Below are 18,455 nucleotides of genomic sequence, written 5' to 3'. Positions count from 1 at the left end.
TCGTATAATACAATATATATATATAGGGTGGTTGGTAACTGGTGGTACAAGCGGAAAGAGAGTGATTCTACGCGAAAAAAGAAGTCGAAAATATAGAATAAAAATTTTTCGTTTGGGGCTTTGTTTTCGAGAAAATCGACTTTGAATTTTCGCTCGGTACGCCTGCACTTTATCGCGTCTCGTTATAACGGATCTCATTGTAGATCGTTGTCTCGATAGAAAATTAAAAAAAATTTTTTTATTCTATATTTTCCACCAGTTACCAACCACCCTGTATATTAATATTTATACGTATAATGCATCTTGTAAACAATATGCCGTATATTCTCCTGCTTTGTTGTTTGCTTTTCATTATAAAGAAGCTCGATCAGTTTCAGTAATAAATGGAGAAAAAATTAGTAAATGAAGAAGTAAAGCGTTGATTAAAATAATTCGTGGCAGAATTAAGAATTTACGTCTTTTTCTCCACTTCAATAGCTTCCGTTAAATATCGTTTTTCCGTTGTAGATCATACGATAATTTACATTTACGCGTTTAATTTAATCTGGATTAAATTTAAACGCGAAGATGTTTGATATCTCGGACAGGTGACAAATTATATTTTTTTTCCTGTTACAGGTATGTGTCACACGAACCATGGTCGAACTTAGGTAGAAAGGAGCGTGAGTAGAAGATCGTTTATCGGATATTTGTACGAAACTTTAAATTGGAAAATCGCAGATTTCTTCTTAACTTTGAAATTAATAAATCACGCGTTGTTAATCTCTTGTAACTTTGAATCTTACGATTAAAATTAAATCCCTACACAAAGGTTTAATAGTTACAGGAAATCGTTGTTATATTAGTTTAACCCTCGACTAGGTTTACAGAAATTCGAATTGCAGATTTATGTAGATTATTTCATTTTTATCCGAAACAATTTAACGTAATCGTATTAATTTTTGTATTTTATAGCTCATGCATGGTAGATAGAATTTTGCGATCGCCCGAGACAGACATTTCAAATTAAAATGAAATAATCCTAAGCTAATTGTTTTGGTTGCTTTCCACCCGGCACAAATTGATAGTTAATATAGCACACTATAGCTAACTATTTGTAACAATAAATTACTGTTAATCTCGATACACGATATATAATTTACAGTGCTTAGTAATTTGTTGTATCATGGTCGCTATCAGTCCAGGGTTAAAATAATACAGTATAATTTCGAATAATTTATAATGTATAATGTACTGCAATATGCAATTCATATGCTAACCAAATATGACCCAACTCGACGTTTAAATTCAGAATTAAGCCCTTGGTTTACAATATCGAAACACACTCGCCATGCAGATCAATGATTCCTCCTTAAAGATATGATTTCTACCATTCAGATTATAATTTCCGTATCGCATTTGCTACAAACTTTAATTTTATCTTCGATTGTTTTATTAATCATTAGAAAACACGAATTTATACACATGTAATATTTCAAGATTTCGTATTTGACTAATCATTGAGGTGTCTGAAAGATCACGAACCAAGCGGTTAAACAACAAACAGTTTACCATGTACAAATTACATACAAATACGTACAACAATTTATAATATGCGATAGATACAATGGCAGGTAAAAGAAAGTGTGAAATCCACCACGAATTTTAGTAACTTTCATACCAAAGATCTTTCATCGTACTAGGAACAGTCATCTATTCTGCGGTATATATTGGGTCGGCAACTAAATATTATGTTATTTAACTAAACTAAACTAAATATTATGTTATTAGATGGCAACGACAAAATCCGCAATCATTTAGTTGCCAACCCAATAATATATTTTTTCGTTGCTCCTATTAAATGTAACTCGATTTTCTAAAGTTACGCGGTCTTTTCGTATCTCTGACTTGATGAACTTTCTTTCGTCCGCTGCTGTACCGTACAATTTACATTCTGCACGAGTATAACCCGTATCGAGTGTAAAATTGTAAATTCACCTAAATCACAAAAATACCACTGTATAATTCGCGAACGAAAGTCACTTGATGCTCGAGAAGAATCTCGACTCGCCTTCAAATACAAATTCCGTCGACTGGCCGAAGTATCTGGGCTGAAGCTTCTTCGCGCGATCTTGCAACGATCAAGCATCGGCCAGTTGAACAAAAACCAACCAACCAATTCTGTTAACTAATCGAATATGGTCCCAAAGGGTTAAAATCCCAGCCGTTTTCACCGACGCCATAAAGTATTTTCATTCTACCATTGCAGTACGAACTATTCGTTCATATTTCACCTGGTTGGCTGGCTCTCCTTCTCGAACTCGGAACTTCCCTTAATCGGATCCCAGTGGCTGGTTTCCAGCAAAATTTTCCTCGTAACCGGACCGAGGCGAAGTCTCCGGGAATTGTCTTCTCTCTCTCTCTCTCTTTCTCTCGCTTGTTCGCTCGCTCGTTTCGAGGAACATTCTCGCGGAAATAAAGCGGTTCTTCTATGTGTAGACACAGTTGTCGATGGTAATCTTGGAAACGTTGCGCTAAGGGCTGGAACGTTTTTCAGATTCTGCGGTCTTTTTTTTTTCTTTTTCTTTTCTTTTTTTTTTTTAAGGAATCAGTCGATTTTTCTTCTCTATTTTTTTTTTTTTTTTTATTTTCTCTGAGAATTTCGGTAATTTTAACCATTATTTGCTTTCGTCTTATTAGATTGTTGAATGGAACGACGATTATCTGGTGTTTCGTTTTGTTTCTTTTTAGTCTACAGTATATTTGAAATTGACAGAGTTTGCTTCTTTTGAATTTGTTTCTTCCGAGGGTAAGAGGACATTTTTAAAGGACGTTGAATCCTTTTCTGCTGTTTAAGAAACAGTAGAGAAATCTGTCCATCCTTCGAATTACATTTCTTCTTCTTTTTTTGGACTATTTTTAATTAATTAATTAATGGCGAATAATATGTTTCTTCAACATCAGTTGTTCGATTGAATCGATGACTGTTTCGTGTGCAGCCTTTGTACGGTTTAAGTGTATAGTCTCTACTATGTCACGTTTTTCCTATCTAAAAGCTGTCGTTTATTTCTCCGATGAACTAATATCAAAATAAGGAGAATATCTTCTGAAACGTTTATTTAATCAATCACGACAAACGTAATATCGTAATAAAGTGTCGCAAATACATATGACGTAGGTACGAGTGATATACTAAATTAATTATGCAGCAAGAATGCGGTTTATCTTTGTCATAATCGAACTTTGAACTCCTTGGTGAACGTGACACAGTTATTAGGAGGCAGCGGATTAAAAAGTTCATCTCGGACAAAGGTTAATCTTGGAGGAAAGTTTCGACGTTGTTTGTTTCAATCGTTTCTGATTTGATTCTTAATCGGATTAAGTCACGCCTGGCCGTCCTTCGTGTTTTCGTAATTCTGCGACGAGCAATTCAGACCGAGCAATTTACAAAACAATTGTTTCCTTATTCCGAAGATTCCTCGCCTTTCTCATCCCATGAAAAACACGCGTACTTTCAACGTTTTTAACGTTTAAGCTTCCAGTCCCTACGCGAAGCTCATAGTAATTACACGGTATATTTGTTGTTATATTTAGCGTGGAATTTCCATTCATTATATATGGTATATAAATTTTGTAAATTTTCAGTTTATTATCTACAACATTCTATGCTACGCGTGATGTTCGTAGTATACGTATTACATACGGTGTCTCTCGAGTCACTCTCCTGTTACACTATGAAAGAACCGAAGAAGACTGCTTCGATTGACTGGATTTGAAGACTATTGAAAGATGTTCTCAGAAAGATAAATTATAACTTAACACTTTGACTGCCACGTGGGTCATATACGACCGGAGCGCTTCAACTTCTTACAATTGTAAAAATTGTATGAAAATCGACATTTAGGGCATTTTGAATATAACCGATAAATAGAAGATACTTTGAAATAAACAGTGCCCCATTGAACGATTAAACATTTTTATTAGAGCATCGATAAAAAAATATGAGAACAAATCTTGCATCTAACGGTGCACTGTGTTTGCGTCCATATCTTTGAGGGGTAATCTACGAATATTATTATAAACACAGCTTAGAAAATAATCGTAAATGCTGCTTTATAATCGTATAATTGAAGTTAGAAGCGTGCACATACCTTGCTATTATATATAGAACGAGCGAATACCGTTTACTAATATCTTCTACACGTTTCAACCATATATTCTGCACGTTTTGCTAACGACGAAACGACGAATGCGAATGGTTTGTCGAAATAAACGAAGGCTCGTTATAATACGTCGCTATCGACTGTTAGCAAGGCGCCACGGTGGTCACCCGTGACCACCAATAAGATAAACGGTCCATTGGGGAAGAATGTTGTCTTACATCGTGAATTTATTATTATTTTGCCATTATATGCTTCGAATAATAAAAATACTCTCGTGACGTCCTGAGCGAAACATGTGATTTCGGCGTGGCAGTAAAAATGTTAACTTATAATCGTAACGAAACGAAAAAGATCGACGCGAGAACTCGATACATTGAAATTTATTTCTTCTTCTTCTACGACATTAGAAATGGCGAAGATGCAGTGAGAACCGCTGCCGGTTTTACGATTCGCCCCGATTCCCGTTCATTCTCTGACCGCTCTTTCCACGCTACGTTTCATGGAATTAACTCGCCTTGGGCCACGGCTATATTTCAGCCCTTTTATACCGGTCCTCGGAACGTATTTGCTCTGCAACCGGGCCACCAGATACGGGGTCGCGCGTTTAAGGGAGAACGCTGAATTTTAATTCCCGAAGAAGGAGAGCAGGTCTTTCTCTACTCATTTTGCTGTCGGTCCACTGCTTCTTCGCGTTCGTAACTCGTTTACCGAGTAATTTGGATGCTTTAACCGCCGCTACTTACCGACTCTATAAAGCTCGCCACAGCGCATATTACGAACTATCGTCAACGCTACAAACAGGTCACTTGATTTTATCTTTAGACTTTTGCAAGAAATTCAAAAATCCTGTGACACTGGAAACTCTCAGTACAGTTGTCTGGTTGTTAGACCTTCTGTAGGATGAGGTAGCTAAATTTCGTCCCACGAACGCTTCCTTGGCATTTATCCAAGAGTAAATGGATTTTTTATTCCACGAAATTTGTACGGTTACCTTGGAAGCTTCGTCACAAACAGGTGTAATCGATGTTTTGCGAAGGTCCATACAAACAGAGTAAAAAATATATATGCGAAGAGACACGTTTTTCGATTGTTGAAAGAAGTGCTGCTAATTTCGTCCCCTTTAGTTTTTAGCGAGGAAATGATTATATTGTTCGCCTCGATGTGCTTTAAATATGTTCTGTTGTTAAACTGTCTATTATTTTGTCTTATTTGATCTATTATTTGTCTCGTATACAGGGTAGTTGGTAACTGGCGGTACAAGCGGAAAGGGGGTGATTCTACGCGAAAAAAGAAGTCGAAAATATAGAATAAAATTTGTTTTTTTAATTTTTCCATCGAGGCAACGATCTACGATTTCGATTTTCTCGAAAACAAGGCCTCGAACGAAAAATTTTTATTCTATATTTCCAACTTCTTTTTTCCGCTTGTACCACCAGTTACTAACCACCCTGTATATAGTTCTACACATTTTGATTATTGCATAGTATATATAGAACTGTGTGTAGATAGGAAAAATGACGAATGTATACAAAAGTCACATGCAAATTTTTTAATTCGCGATGTGGATGTGCACAGCTCGTTTCACCGTCTGAAGCATGCGGTGCATCTAACCCACTTTCTTCCCCTCGGATCGTTCGAAAATCGATTTCCACGTACGAAGCAGACCACATTTTCATCTCGATGATTCTGTTTCCAATTTCTATTTCGAATCCTCCTGAAGAACACGTTTCTAATTTCGTCTCCGGCCATCTGTGACGAAATTTAGGCACTAAGCGATCTTTCCACGCAATTGCCAGTTGTAATGGATCAGTGGCACAACGAGATCGCCACTTTGAGATATGAAAATGGAAACAATATACTACACATAGTGAAAAATAAATGACGGGATTACTTAGATACTTTAGATCGCTTGCTTTATACTTTAGGTAGTCTAAATGTCGAATTACCACTTCGTATGTTAAAAAGTAATATTTAAGAAAACGGATGTTAAGAATAATAGTAAATTAAAAGACAATAATAAATAATTAAGAAATAACGTAGCGCACTTACTCGCGAGCAAACGAAGCGTCACAAAAGACGCTTGGAAACGACGAATTCCTTCCGCTTTGCTGTTACTTAACCAGCTGCATTTCTATTCTAAATTGCCTCATATAGATTGCAACACTTAACGACAAAGATTGATCAGAGGAGGAAATTTGCTTCTTCCAGTCATATCGCTGCCTGTCGTTCACAGAGACACGACGAAGTCTCAAATTTTCTTCTATCGAATAAAAGATCAACGTTATGTTTCCATTGTTTTATCACACAAAACTATCTATTTATAATACCATCGATTTTGTCTGGGAGTGTGAAATTATTATACTTTCGCCGCTATCGAGGTGGCCATAGTTTTGCAAGAAATTTTGCTGGCTCATGTTCGGTCGTTTCGCGACGCGGCAAGTGGAAGGTTACAGTGCTTTCGCGAACAGTGGCATATCTCGCGTTATGTCAGCCTTACGATGTCGAAACGAGTCGCGAAGATTTCTTCGTAAATTTCACAAAGCCTCTGCTCTAAAGTGTACACTGTTTTCAGTTATGTCGCTATAAACGTGAAGCAACGATATAGTCGTCGCGTTACGCTAAATACGTTCAGGCTGTTGAAAGATCGCAACGTAAATTCCTGCGTTTCGTATCACGTTCCATAGGCTGGCATATTCGCAGTTACGACGCTGCGCTCCATAGACTCGACATTCCAACACTCGAGCACCGGAGAAAGCTAGCTGACATTTCATTGCTTGTCAAAATTATAAATAACTTAATAGTTGTCCGTAGCCAGCTACTTCAGCTGATTAGTTTCAATGTACAAACACGTTCTTTACGCAACGCTCCTGCTTACCGTGTCGGATTTTTTAACAGCTCGGATTCATCCACTACGACTTATCATCGATTCATTGGAACATGCAACTACGCGAATAATATCGCCGACCAGAGTTGATATCTCCTCTGGGTAAATCAATAAACGCGGACGAGCGATTATAAAACTGACTCTGCTGCTCTTCCAGTAAACTGTGCTCGCTTCTCTGCCTCTACTTTTATATCCGTATCTTGTTTTCCATTAATTCTCTACTTTTTCCACGTCTGTTTTGTACCGACGGGACTCCGGTTCGTTAATTGGATCAACAAATAAATAAATAAATAGCCTCTGTTTGACGAGAAATTCATCGAAAGAAAGAGAAAATAGAAAAATCTCTCGATTGTCTTACGAAATTCTTTTCTTCGATTTGATCGTTCGTTGTTTGGCCGCGATTATACGCAGCTCGACGAACGCCAAAGCAAGTGACGACAAGGCAGCAAAAGATAAATCAACCTCATAGAGAGCCGCTGTCCGCGAAGCGTCGCTTCAGGGACGCGCATTAGGTACGTTGCTGCTAACAGTACGCTCCCATGTAGCGGTCACTGTAAAGTAACGCGCACCTGTGCACCTGTCGACGAAACAACAACGGAGCGTTTTCGTCGCGACGACTGGCGCTAACAACGTCGGTAGCGAGCCGTACGTTGCAGCCATAAACGAGTATGTGCAGTGACGTAGCGGTGAAAGTGTCTTTCTCGTCGCTCTTCGTTTTAATAACGAGACCAAATGTATGCTTGTGTACATTTCGTAGACTGAACACCGGCGTAGACGTATCGTCGCATCCAATAAACCACGTTTAAGCTTCTACGAAGCTACGTTTCGCGGACACCTGACCGTAGATTTATACGAAATAGACCATCAAGCTGATACAGCTACCGAGCAGCCACGCTGCGTCTGATCTCTGTTGCTCTCCCTTCCATTGTACTTTTTATTTTAGCACCTATCCAAGCTGCAAATAAAGCTAGTAACGACGAATACGAACAATTATTCTCATAATAAATGTTTAACCCTCTGCACTGCTATGTCGAGTGTGACTGGACATCAGCTTTTATTTGAGGAGCTCCTTCGTCGAGTCCCAGTCGACATTCTTTCAGTCCCATCTTTCTCGTGCGAAAGAAAAGCAGGATTGCATCCTGGACATTGTTTCAAGATATATCATACACTTAAAAATGAGAAAATACAACAATAGTGTGAATGAAACTGGTATTTAAATGAATTTCTTTCTTCCTTTATTTATTTCAATTGTCTTATTTTTTAGTTAAATTTCAAATAAAACACTTGGAAGCGTTGAGAGCTGCTGCTAACGAAATTGAAATAAAATTTCCAGAGCAAAGGGTTAATAACCGCGGTGCAGCCGATTTTATGGCAAGATGATCCTAAACATCGTACAGATAACTCTATAACAGTCAAATCATGGGAATCATTAGCAAGTAGCGGTATAATTTCGCCGCTAGTCCGTGTGTTCATACGTCGATCACAGTATCCGCCATAAACGCCAATTTGCCCGCGACGCAGACGAGCGATTTGCGGCGAACCACCGCAGCGGATTGCAAGAACAAGCAAACGCGTATCCATGTACCCCCTTTCCTTTGTGCAACAGAAGAACTTGGTTTGTCTGTTGCTCCAACAGCGTCGCAACGACGTTGTACGGTAAAACGCCGGTCGTCCGCATCCAGCGTATAACGACGAACTTGGCGGAAAAGCCATGGAATATAGAAGATTGCCCGTAGAAGCTATTTCCACGGTTAAACCGGAACAGAAGAGACGAGAAGACGCGAGTTTGCCGCGTTTCCGGTCTCTCAGGGACCGAACAGCACGCTACGACGACGTTCCTTTTCTCGTAAGAGGAAGGATAATCGCGTTGCGTGGCTGCTGTCTCGAGATATCGAATGCAACGGGGCTGCAACGCGGCCACCACTTCCGCCTTTTCCTCCCTCGTCGATGGAAACGTTTACGATCCCGGCCGGTAAACTGTTGTCAACCACTTGGCTACAACGACTTTACGACTGCCGCAGAAACGTATATGCCAGTACGAAGAAGGGAAAAGAGTTGAACGAGCTGAAGAGAAATGGAAGATCGCGAGAGGGCGGAAGACTAACAGAGCTGTTTGTTGGCTGGCTTCGGTCGAATGGTCAACTTGGTTTATTACGCTGAATGGTCCGTGGAATTGTTGCAGAATTTTTCTTGATACGAATTCTTTTTCTCATTTATTCTGCGTAGCATTCTCGGGCAACTTTTTATCCATTTTCTGTAGCTTCCTGGAGAGGGTAGAGTAGACGGATTCTTCTTAATATCTGTGTTCTGTTTACGGTTCTTGGGAAAGTTTGCGTTTTTTTCAGTGATTTTATATGCAATAGTCGACTCGTCAGATGGTATCTTTTAATATTAGTATTTGGGGATGATTTTGTTTGTTTCATATCGGCGATCTTTATCGAGAACTAGCTGTAGAGAAAGTTTGCTCCGTGGAAGCATAGTAGATGGATTGATTTCTTTAACATGTTTATTCTTTTTAGAGTTCTTGAAGAAGCTCTTTTTTAACGGTTTTATGTGCAAGAGTTTGCACGATATTTGTGTCTTAGTATTTGGCGCTGGTTTTCTTTGTTTTACATCAATAACTTTTATTTATCGAGCACTAGTTACGACGAAAGTTTTTTCTTGACAGTCACTTACACCGGATGATCTTTCTTTAACATTTATTCTTTTTAAAGTTGTTGGCAGTCGCGTTTGTCAGGTGCGATTTTTTAATATTTCTGCTTTACGATATTCGAGGCTGATCTTGTTTCATGTTCCGCGTAATAGTACAAAGAGAAGTTTCTCACAGTTACAGCTTTCATTTAATTTAATTCCTAAACAGTTGAAGAATTTTCTTTGTAGACTGAGAAATTTAATTTTTTAATTACGTCATGAAGAAATTAGTTCCATCTTTTCATTGCTAAGTGGTTATAGCGTTTTGTTCTTCATAGATTAAACTTTTTTTTAATCAATATACAATTATGATAATCTGAAGTATTTAAAAAATTGTTAGGACAGGTTCAAAAATCAATCATTTTTTTTCACAGTAATATATTTTTATATAGAAGCCTAAAAATATCGTTTTAGTCGTTGGCAAATCGAAATATTAGGTCGTCCGAAAAGTTTCTTTCCTTTTATAAGGAAACAATGGATGCACAACGTTTTATCGAATTACGTACGATCCATTTTCTTCTATCAAGATGAAGATCACAATGTTCGACAGATTAGGTTTAAAGATGCATCGTCGTAAAAGACGTGTCTGTAAAAGAAAGACACTTTTGGGACAACCTAATACTCTCAAACTGCGCCAGCATCGTGTTTTCTGTCATAACTACCTTTGTCGTCACATGCATATGCTACACACAAATATTATTTTCGATGCCATGCTGTTGTAAATGTTGCTGCCTCTGCTGATATATCTGCAATCTTCTCTCCATGTTCATGACTTCTGCCGACCACTATTTATAGAGGCAATTTTCTTGATAGGTTACAGTGGATCCTCCCTAAATTACTTTTTATAGCGCAGCTTGTATTAACATGATCAAAAAATTGGTTACGATTTTAGAACGTTATACGTGGATTGTTTATTTAAAGAACGTATGGAATCGGCGATCGCCGATAGACGTTCAATGAAATCACGTTTCGTGGTATCGAGTTATTTCGAGCAGCGAATTATTTCGGCGTACTTGGTATAGTTAATCCGCAAGATATTATCAATTAATTAACGTGGCTGCACAAGCGGAAGAGAATCAATGATCGAAATCGCGTATTTTCCGCGGACGTTAAAAAATACCAAGGGATACCGAATTTAATTGGTTTTTCGGTTTACCTTGCGCTCCAGTTTCGTTTCGTAAAAATACTTTTACGGATTGATGTTCATTTTTCGCTCGATTGATTGTGAAAATGAAACTCAGTACGGTCCAACAGAGGACACAAAAAAAAAAAAAAAAGAAAAAAGAAAGAAAGAGAAATTCTTTACATTACAAATAAAAGAAATATCTCATGCGATACGATGTACTGTTGCAAATGTACTTTATATAATACGATATAGTATCGTAAATGGAAACTAAAATGAGAAACTGAAATTTCTCTTTGACGATACGTAGAAGCGAAAATTTTGCCATCGTTTGAATCATTCCATAGGGCGTATCACTTGACAAGAAAATACAATATTAATATGGAATTTCGCTGAACAAACAACACGTGTCAGCATTTTATCAAATGATTCATTTCCAAATGAAATTACGAATTTTCCATTTCAAAATCTCTTATACAGATTTCGTATCTTTTCTAGAAAAATAATAATCACGCGTTCCATCCCAAACACGCAACGAACTCGAACCTTAAACGATGTCGTCGCGTGTCTACGGAGTTTCTGATATTTTTTTCCAAAACTTGTACGAACTTCTTCCTTCCTGCAAAATTATTTCAAACGATTATCAAAATCGCGAATGGCCAGCGTATCAACGTAAACGCCTGAAACACTGAACTTTCTTCTGATTTTTTGCTAATATGCCTACTTCATCTGAAGTCTGTGAATTTTCTCTGCAAAGCTGAACTTCATCCCGAATTTTCGTTATATCGCGCGAGCAAATTGAACGCACCGAATCAAAACTACCCCGAGACACGCGAACAGAGCAACCCTTAACGGTGCCATCGGATCATTTCCACGGTTCCACGTTGCACACGCGTTGCATCGCAGTCGAGTCGAAGTTGGAAAGTTTGTTGGTGTCCTAAAAGTAGCACGCGGATCGATATTGCAAACGGAAATCGGCCTGTTGTCGCTGAGATGGAGAGCGTTCTAACGTCCCTCGGGATAGACCTGACCCAGATTCCTCGGTGAGCCGCGAGATGTTATCAATTAATTAACCAACGAGTGAGCAACGAACAGGAAGTTTGGCCACTTACGTTTGGACTCTTCCTCTTGGATGTTCTTCCATTTAGTAGCCTCTGCTGAATTGAAACGTCTAGCGATCGATGAGAATAAGACAAATGATTGACGAAGCGATATATTTTAGGTTTTTTGATTCGCGTCTTTTTTTTAGTAGAATTTTAATTGCGTGAATAATGAATTACGTGAATAATAGTAACGAATGCAGGAAACAGTATGTAGTTATATATATATATATATTTATTGTAGTTTGAAAAGAGACATTCGAATGCTGAAAGAATTTCTAAAATTTTTCATTTGCTCCGCCAGTTCTGTAAAAATCTGTAGGTAAAATTCCTGTCATTCTGGTAGCTCTGTAAGAGCTGTATACAATTTTTGTATCGCTGCGGTGATTCTGGTGCAAACAAATCTCCAGAGATGAGAGTCAAAGCGACGCTAGAAGCCAGGCCAAAAGACCAGAACACAATGCTCGATACTTGCTTCGCCATGTTCAAAGACTGCTCGACGACAACGAAGGCACGAAACACAGATGTAATAATAATATCCAGGCGAATACAAAGCTTACACGTCTGATCAATCTAGGAGATCGCGGAAAAGCACTCGACTGACCTTCTTCCCTGACTACGCGTTCAATTAAATCACTACAAATTCCACGATGTATAATTAACATAATTGCACTAACGCGATTCAAGCTGACGTGTTTCTATTGGGATAAATGTCTACGCGTTATGCGAATCTCCGCCAATGAACCAATTTACCGAATGTCCTTACTTGGGCAAATTTGTCTGTTCATTTATTCAGCAAGATTCATGAAACAAATGGACGAGTAGTAGGGAGTAGAAAAGGTTGCGTACTATTTAAAAAAAGACATTCTTCTTAAGAAAAATTTTCCTTAAGAAGGTTGCTCGTGCGAAGGCTGGTGTCATTAAATATGGACGGGGTATCATCACGGAATTCATACGGCTTTGAGCATTTCAAGATTGTTACAAGATTTCTTTGCTAAATTAACTCGTGTTTGAACACGTGCGCGGATAAATCTGCTTCTTTAATATTTATACGATAAATGGAAAAATCCATGGCACAGGTTTTCTGAGGAAACCACATGATGGGCTAACGTACTTTCTTAAAATATAAAACTCTCTCTTGTAGTCAATCGACAGGTCCTTGAAACGTTGAAATAAAAATATTGTAAAGTAGTATAAAGCAGTATAACAAATAAGTGGTGTTCTATTTTGTCAATGAATAACACTTTGCCAAGCAAAACCCTGTTCCTCGGAAAGCTTTAGTTTTGGCATTTAGAGTGTCGTTTATTTCCATTCTGCAATTGTCAGACTTGGACGGAGAGAAAAAAAAAAAAAAAAAGAAAGGAACGAACGATATTCACATTATTCGTAATCTAGCTGAAGCATAAGAGAGGGTTGCTGTCGCAGCCATCGTTATTCTCCGAAAACCTCGAAGACCGACCGCAGACCGCAAGAACCTCATCCCGTGGCTACGAGCAGAGCATTAATTAGAATCGCGCGAGACATTCTCGCGAAATATCGTCCAGGTCAATTAAAGATCGTCCCAGGCGGATTCCAGAGGAATTCCTGGCCGGAGGATCGATCGATCGATATATTAAAGCCGCTTCGATTCCAACGTCTCGTGGTTCGCCCTCGTTCCTAGCTGGAATTAATGCACTTCTGTATACAGTGTTCTAGATATACATGGTATGGACGTAACTAATGTAACTATACAGGTGCACGCATAACACGACTATACTGTACAGCTAAGATTTTCAATCGATGTCTCTCAAGGATCTTTAAAACATGCCATAACTTCGATATTCAATGCTTAGTTACGAATCAGGGGACTTAGACATAGTGTGTTGTTACCTGATAAGAACGATCCTTTGCAAATTTTTCGAGTTTCAAGATTATGAGAAATTGGTATTACGGAAATTCACCGACCAATTTGCTATTCTAAGAGGAGGATCTTTGGTTAGGTATATTAAGTTGAGCGGAGAGTCCGTGCCAAAAACGACATTGGTAGGTTTTAATATTACAAAGGATAACGTTTTACAATAGTTTTTTAGGACTATGTAAAGAGATAAAATGTAATCTTAAATTAAATTGTAAGTAGGTTTAATTTGAAATTAAAATTGAATCCGAACCTAACCTAAAATTCACATTGAATTTCGTCGTTTTTATTGAGAAATTCGTTCAGTGCACAAGCAAATGCCCCATCATCGATGTTTGAAAAGATAAAATATCATTGTGAAAGGTGTGGCAAACAACTGTAAGTACCTTTAATTGCATATCAAAACTGAAGCTAGACCTAACCTAAAACTCACGTTGAATTTTGCCCTTTTCATTTAGTGTGCAAACAAGTGTCACTATCGATGTTTGAAAAGGTAAAATATTCGTAAGAAAAAGTGTTGTAAACAGTTCTAGGTACTTTTAATTTCAAATTTCAATGAAACGTAAACCTAACCTAAAACTCATGTTCAATTTTAAAATTCGTTCTCGGAAAGCTACCGACCGCGGACAACGAACTAAATGCTCATAGCGAGCCAAACGACTACCGAGTTCCATTTTTTAATTTTATTCTTTGTTTTTTCTTATTTCAATTTATCACCAATAAACATAAAATCAAACTTCTTCCTTAATTATTTACCGCTTACTTTCTGTCACTTGATGCGCGTTTATTATAGTCAGCCCTAGGCTATAAATTTAGTTTAATTTGTTCAATGAATAATACTTACAATCGATTGCAACATTTCTTAAAGTAATATTTTACCTTTTTAAATAGCCTTTTTCAGTATATCGAAATTTGAAAAAAAGTCGAATATATCGACGAAATTGCAAAGACTTATCAGAAAAGTCCCTTTGTATTCGCATAATCGAACGTTCGGTTGAAAGCTGTTCTGACGATCGAAGTTCAAACAAAAGACATATTCGCGTGATCGAACGTTCGGATAAAACCTTTTTCGAAGAATCGAACTTCGCATAAAAGGTACGAACGTTTGAATAAAACGTTAAGAACGTTTGAAAAATCCTGCCTCTACCGTAATAAACAGAACCAACAAAATCATTTCGAACACGATTCATCCTGCGGAGTATGGCAGCGATATGGCGCGGTCGTGGGTTTCAGTAATATAACGAGAAAGGGCTGCCGGTTATGAATCGACGATTACTTTCCATTCACAAAAGGCCTTCGTTGGCTAACACGGGCGGACGTTGCTCGTTCATTTATCGCGCCACTCATTTAATTACGACGAAACGTTGAACTTGAGCGTAATTAAAGAGCGCTTTTCGACTTCGCCATTCTCAACCAACCCCCCACACAATTCTACCATACTATCGTTCTCCGGATTTTCTCTTTCGTTCGCGGAAAGCCGCCTGGCTTTTCGCCCATGTTTCCTTGCCTTCTCTGGCTAGTCTCGTCCCTCGTTCACCCTCGTTTTTACTTTCGTTCTCCGTTGCTTTCCATCCGCGATGTTCAGTTTCGTTATTCCGTTTCTGCTCTTTGTCGAAGAATTCCGCTTTTTTAATAGCATCTCTTTCTTCTTCCGTGCCTTTATTCAACTTTGTTTAATCGTTGCTTGTGCCTGTTTCACACAATTGCTGCGTTAAATTGTCAGCGTTTTGTCTATGTTACGTTCTGCCTTGAGAACGACAACGAACACGCGAATAAATGTGAAGAATGTCGTCCATTTATACGTAATGTTCACATAGTTAAGCTGAAAACTTCTTTCAGAAGAAATTGTACATAGAGGCGCAGCAATATCCTATAATCTTCCCTTGAATTATTGCATATCATCTTCTTTAATTTATTTATTTAGAATCGAATGCAACCCCGACGTTTATTTACCACCACAGTGGTACTATTGTGTTTCATAGACTTGTACGATATTATGTTATACCAACAGGTTGTTGTTCAGTCGCAAATATGTACGATATTTGTATCGTATTAATGGACACACTTGTACAATTATAACACGTGCCAGTCGCAACGAATGTCGTTATTTTTCTGTGACCATTGTCCGATCAGTTGGAAAAGTCTCGTGTCTTCTAAGAATTGTAAGAACTGTTTTATCTCTTCATTTTTATTTATCATCGTCTTGGGGTTGCTTGGAAACCTGAGCTGTTGTCTTTTCGTTTTGAATATTTGTATGTCGCGTATTATCGTAATTTGTGATAAGAGATAACGAAAATACAAATAGAAGAAACCTTATCATTGTGATGTAAAAGTCTATTTTCCAATACACATTCCACATCCGCCTTGGTAGGGTTTAATCGCTAACTCGTAGCTTCCTCTTTATTCGTTTAGTGTGACAAGTTTTGATCGCAAACTTTGCCATTGGAGTTGTTTCCTCGTTGTGTTTCGGTTCGTCGTAGGACAATTTCGGCCTTTTAATAGCATTTTCCAGTTGTTTTATTTCTTTTGTTCTTTAAATCGCTCTTCTCCGTTTGTTGAGTTAATCACTAGCTTGTAAAATTTTCCTCTGTTTTCTCAGTGCGCTAAGATTTGATCCCAAACTTTGAGATCGGAGTTGCACTGTTATTCTATTTTTGCTCTTTGTCGAAAAATCCTCTGTTTTTTAAATACCGTCACTTCTGTCCTCGGTTCTTTTATCTTGTTTTTTAAATTGTCCTTCGTGACTTTTCCACAGAATTCCTCTGTTAATTATCTTTTTTCTTCTTCTCCGTTTATTTGCCGAGGCGAGTATCGATTGGGAACTTTGAAATTAGAGTTGTTTGGTTATCCGGTTTTTGTTCCCCGTTTGAGAAATCTCCGCTTTTCAATGCTATCACTTTCTTCTTTTTTTCACAGTTTTTTTTACTTTTGAAATGGTTTTTTCAGAGAACTCTTGCGTTAATTGCTTTTTAAAATTTTTCAATTGTCTAGTCTAGCGAGCTTTCGTTCAATACTCTGTGGTTAGGGTTCTTTCGTATCCTGTTACTTGTTACTGGTTTTTCCGATTGGATTTTTAGGTGTTTCATTTCAGTTAAAAATCCGATCCCTTGATACTTCTCACTATTGTTAAAAAATTCTTTCATTTTCTTCCAATCATCCCCTTTAATTTCCCATTCGCTCAGTGCATTTCCTCGTTTCCTGATCTTCACGTATCATTCAATTTCTATAAACCTTTTTCTACTTTTCCATTCCTTACTTCTTTCTCTCTTTTTCTTTTTTTTTTTTTTTTTTTTTTACTAAATTTTCCTCCCTTTTTTCATCCAGCTGTTCATCGACGTGTTCCCTCTTCGGAGCTTCGATTTCGTTATTTTATCAATTGTTTATTCTCATTTCGTTGTCTCCGTACATTCGTTTTATCTCATTTACCAATTTTCTTCTTTTCGTCTTCCAGCATACTCTCCGCCATTTCTCCCAACATTTTCACCTTTACTGTCGCTCACATCTCGTTCTGCCATTCTATTTTACATATAATATATGTGACATCGTTTCGTCCCCTTTTTATTTCTCCTTTTCTTTCCTTCCCCGTTTTTTTTTTTTTTTTTTTTTTCAAATGCCTCCCCTCCACCTTTCTGTGTTATCGTATATACATCTCTCTTTCTCTATTTCCCATCGTCCGTCCTATTTCTGCGCGAAATATATAACGTACCTTCGCAGTCGAACTTCTCCTCGAGCCAACGCCGGAATAATCTCGATGCAAATTCACGACCGGGCACACCCTCGTCTGAATCTCATCTCCGTGAATCCGATCCGTGAAGGGAGCTGAGAAGTCGAAAGTCAAACGACGATGCCAGGCTTCGTGCGCTTCTCTGTTGTTCCATTCGAAAACCTGTATTACCCTCTCCAAATCTTCCTTTAATTCTAACGTTCGCAGATTTCCATTCTAATTACGTTATCAGAATGTTGTAGTCGTCGAACGAAGGATCAAGCAAATTCTATTGCTTTGCTTTATTGAAAATTATTCTTTACTCGTCAGAGTTGCAAATACATTTCTCCAATATAGGAATATATAAATATAGAAATTATATAAATAAAAATATGTGAATCTGTCTAATTAAAAAACGCAAAAAGGCAAGCGAAATATCTTATTAAGAAATATCGAAATATCTGTATTTTCTCCGCGAGGTTAAACAACCTCCATGAGAAATGTTTTTTTCGCGTTTCTGACACTTACGGAAACAATCGCGTGTAGCCGTTTCAAACGGACATACCGTACGCAGGTATTTTGCAAATACGAAATCAGCTGAGTGAAAGCATTCATTCGTCGATTTATTATTCTTCAACTTCGATAGAAAAAATGCGAGCATAAAACGGAGGAAACTCGCAACGCGAGAAACATTCCGCGAGGCCATTTTACGGTGGATTATTTCTGTCGAGAAAAACATCCTACCAAAAATGATTTTTTTTCTTCTTTTTTTTTCGTAGGGAAAAGCGTGATGCTCGCCGGTTGGCGGGACGATACGACGATACGCGAAAACGCGCTTAAAAACAGCGGCTTAAACCAGCCGGATGTTTATCCGCCGCGGAATATTTCGATGAAACGCTCTTTTATTCGAATATCTGG

General features: G+C 38.0%; 1 protein-coding gene across 1 annotated transcript in view; it reads left to right on the top strand.

Annotated features, from left to right (window-relative positions):
• The window catches only part of LOC126870098 (syndecan-like), a 231,566-nt gene that overhangs the window by 42,880 nt on the left and 170,231 nt on the right, over window positions 1-18,455 (top strand). The window lies entirely within an intron of this gene.

This window comes from Bombus huntii, chromosome 10, assembly GCF_024542735.1.
Source record: "Bombus huntii isolate Logan2020A chromosome 10, iyBomHunt1.1, whole genome shotgun sequence".
In the NCBI taxonomy this organism is placed as follows: Eukaryota; Metazoa; Arthropoda; class Insecta; order Hymenoptera; family Apidae; genus Bombus; species Bombus huntii.
The sequence above is the reverse complement of the archived record's forward strand: the minus strand, read 5'-3'. Positions and strand labels throughout refer to the sequence as shown.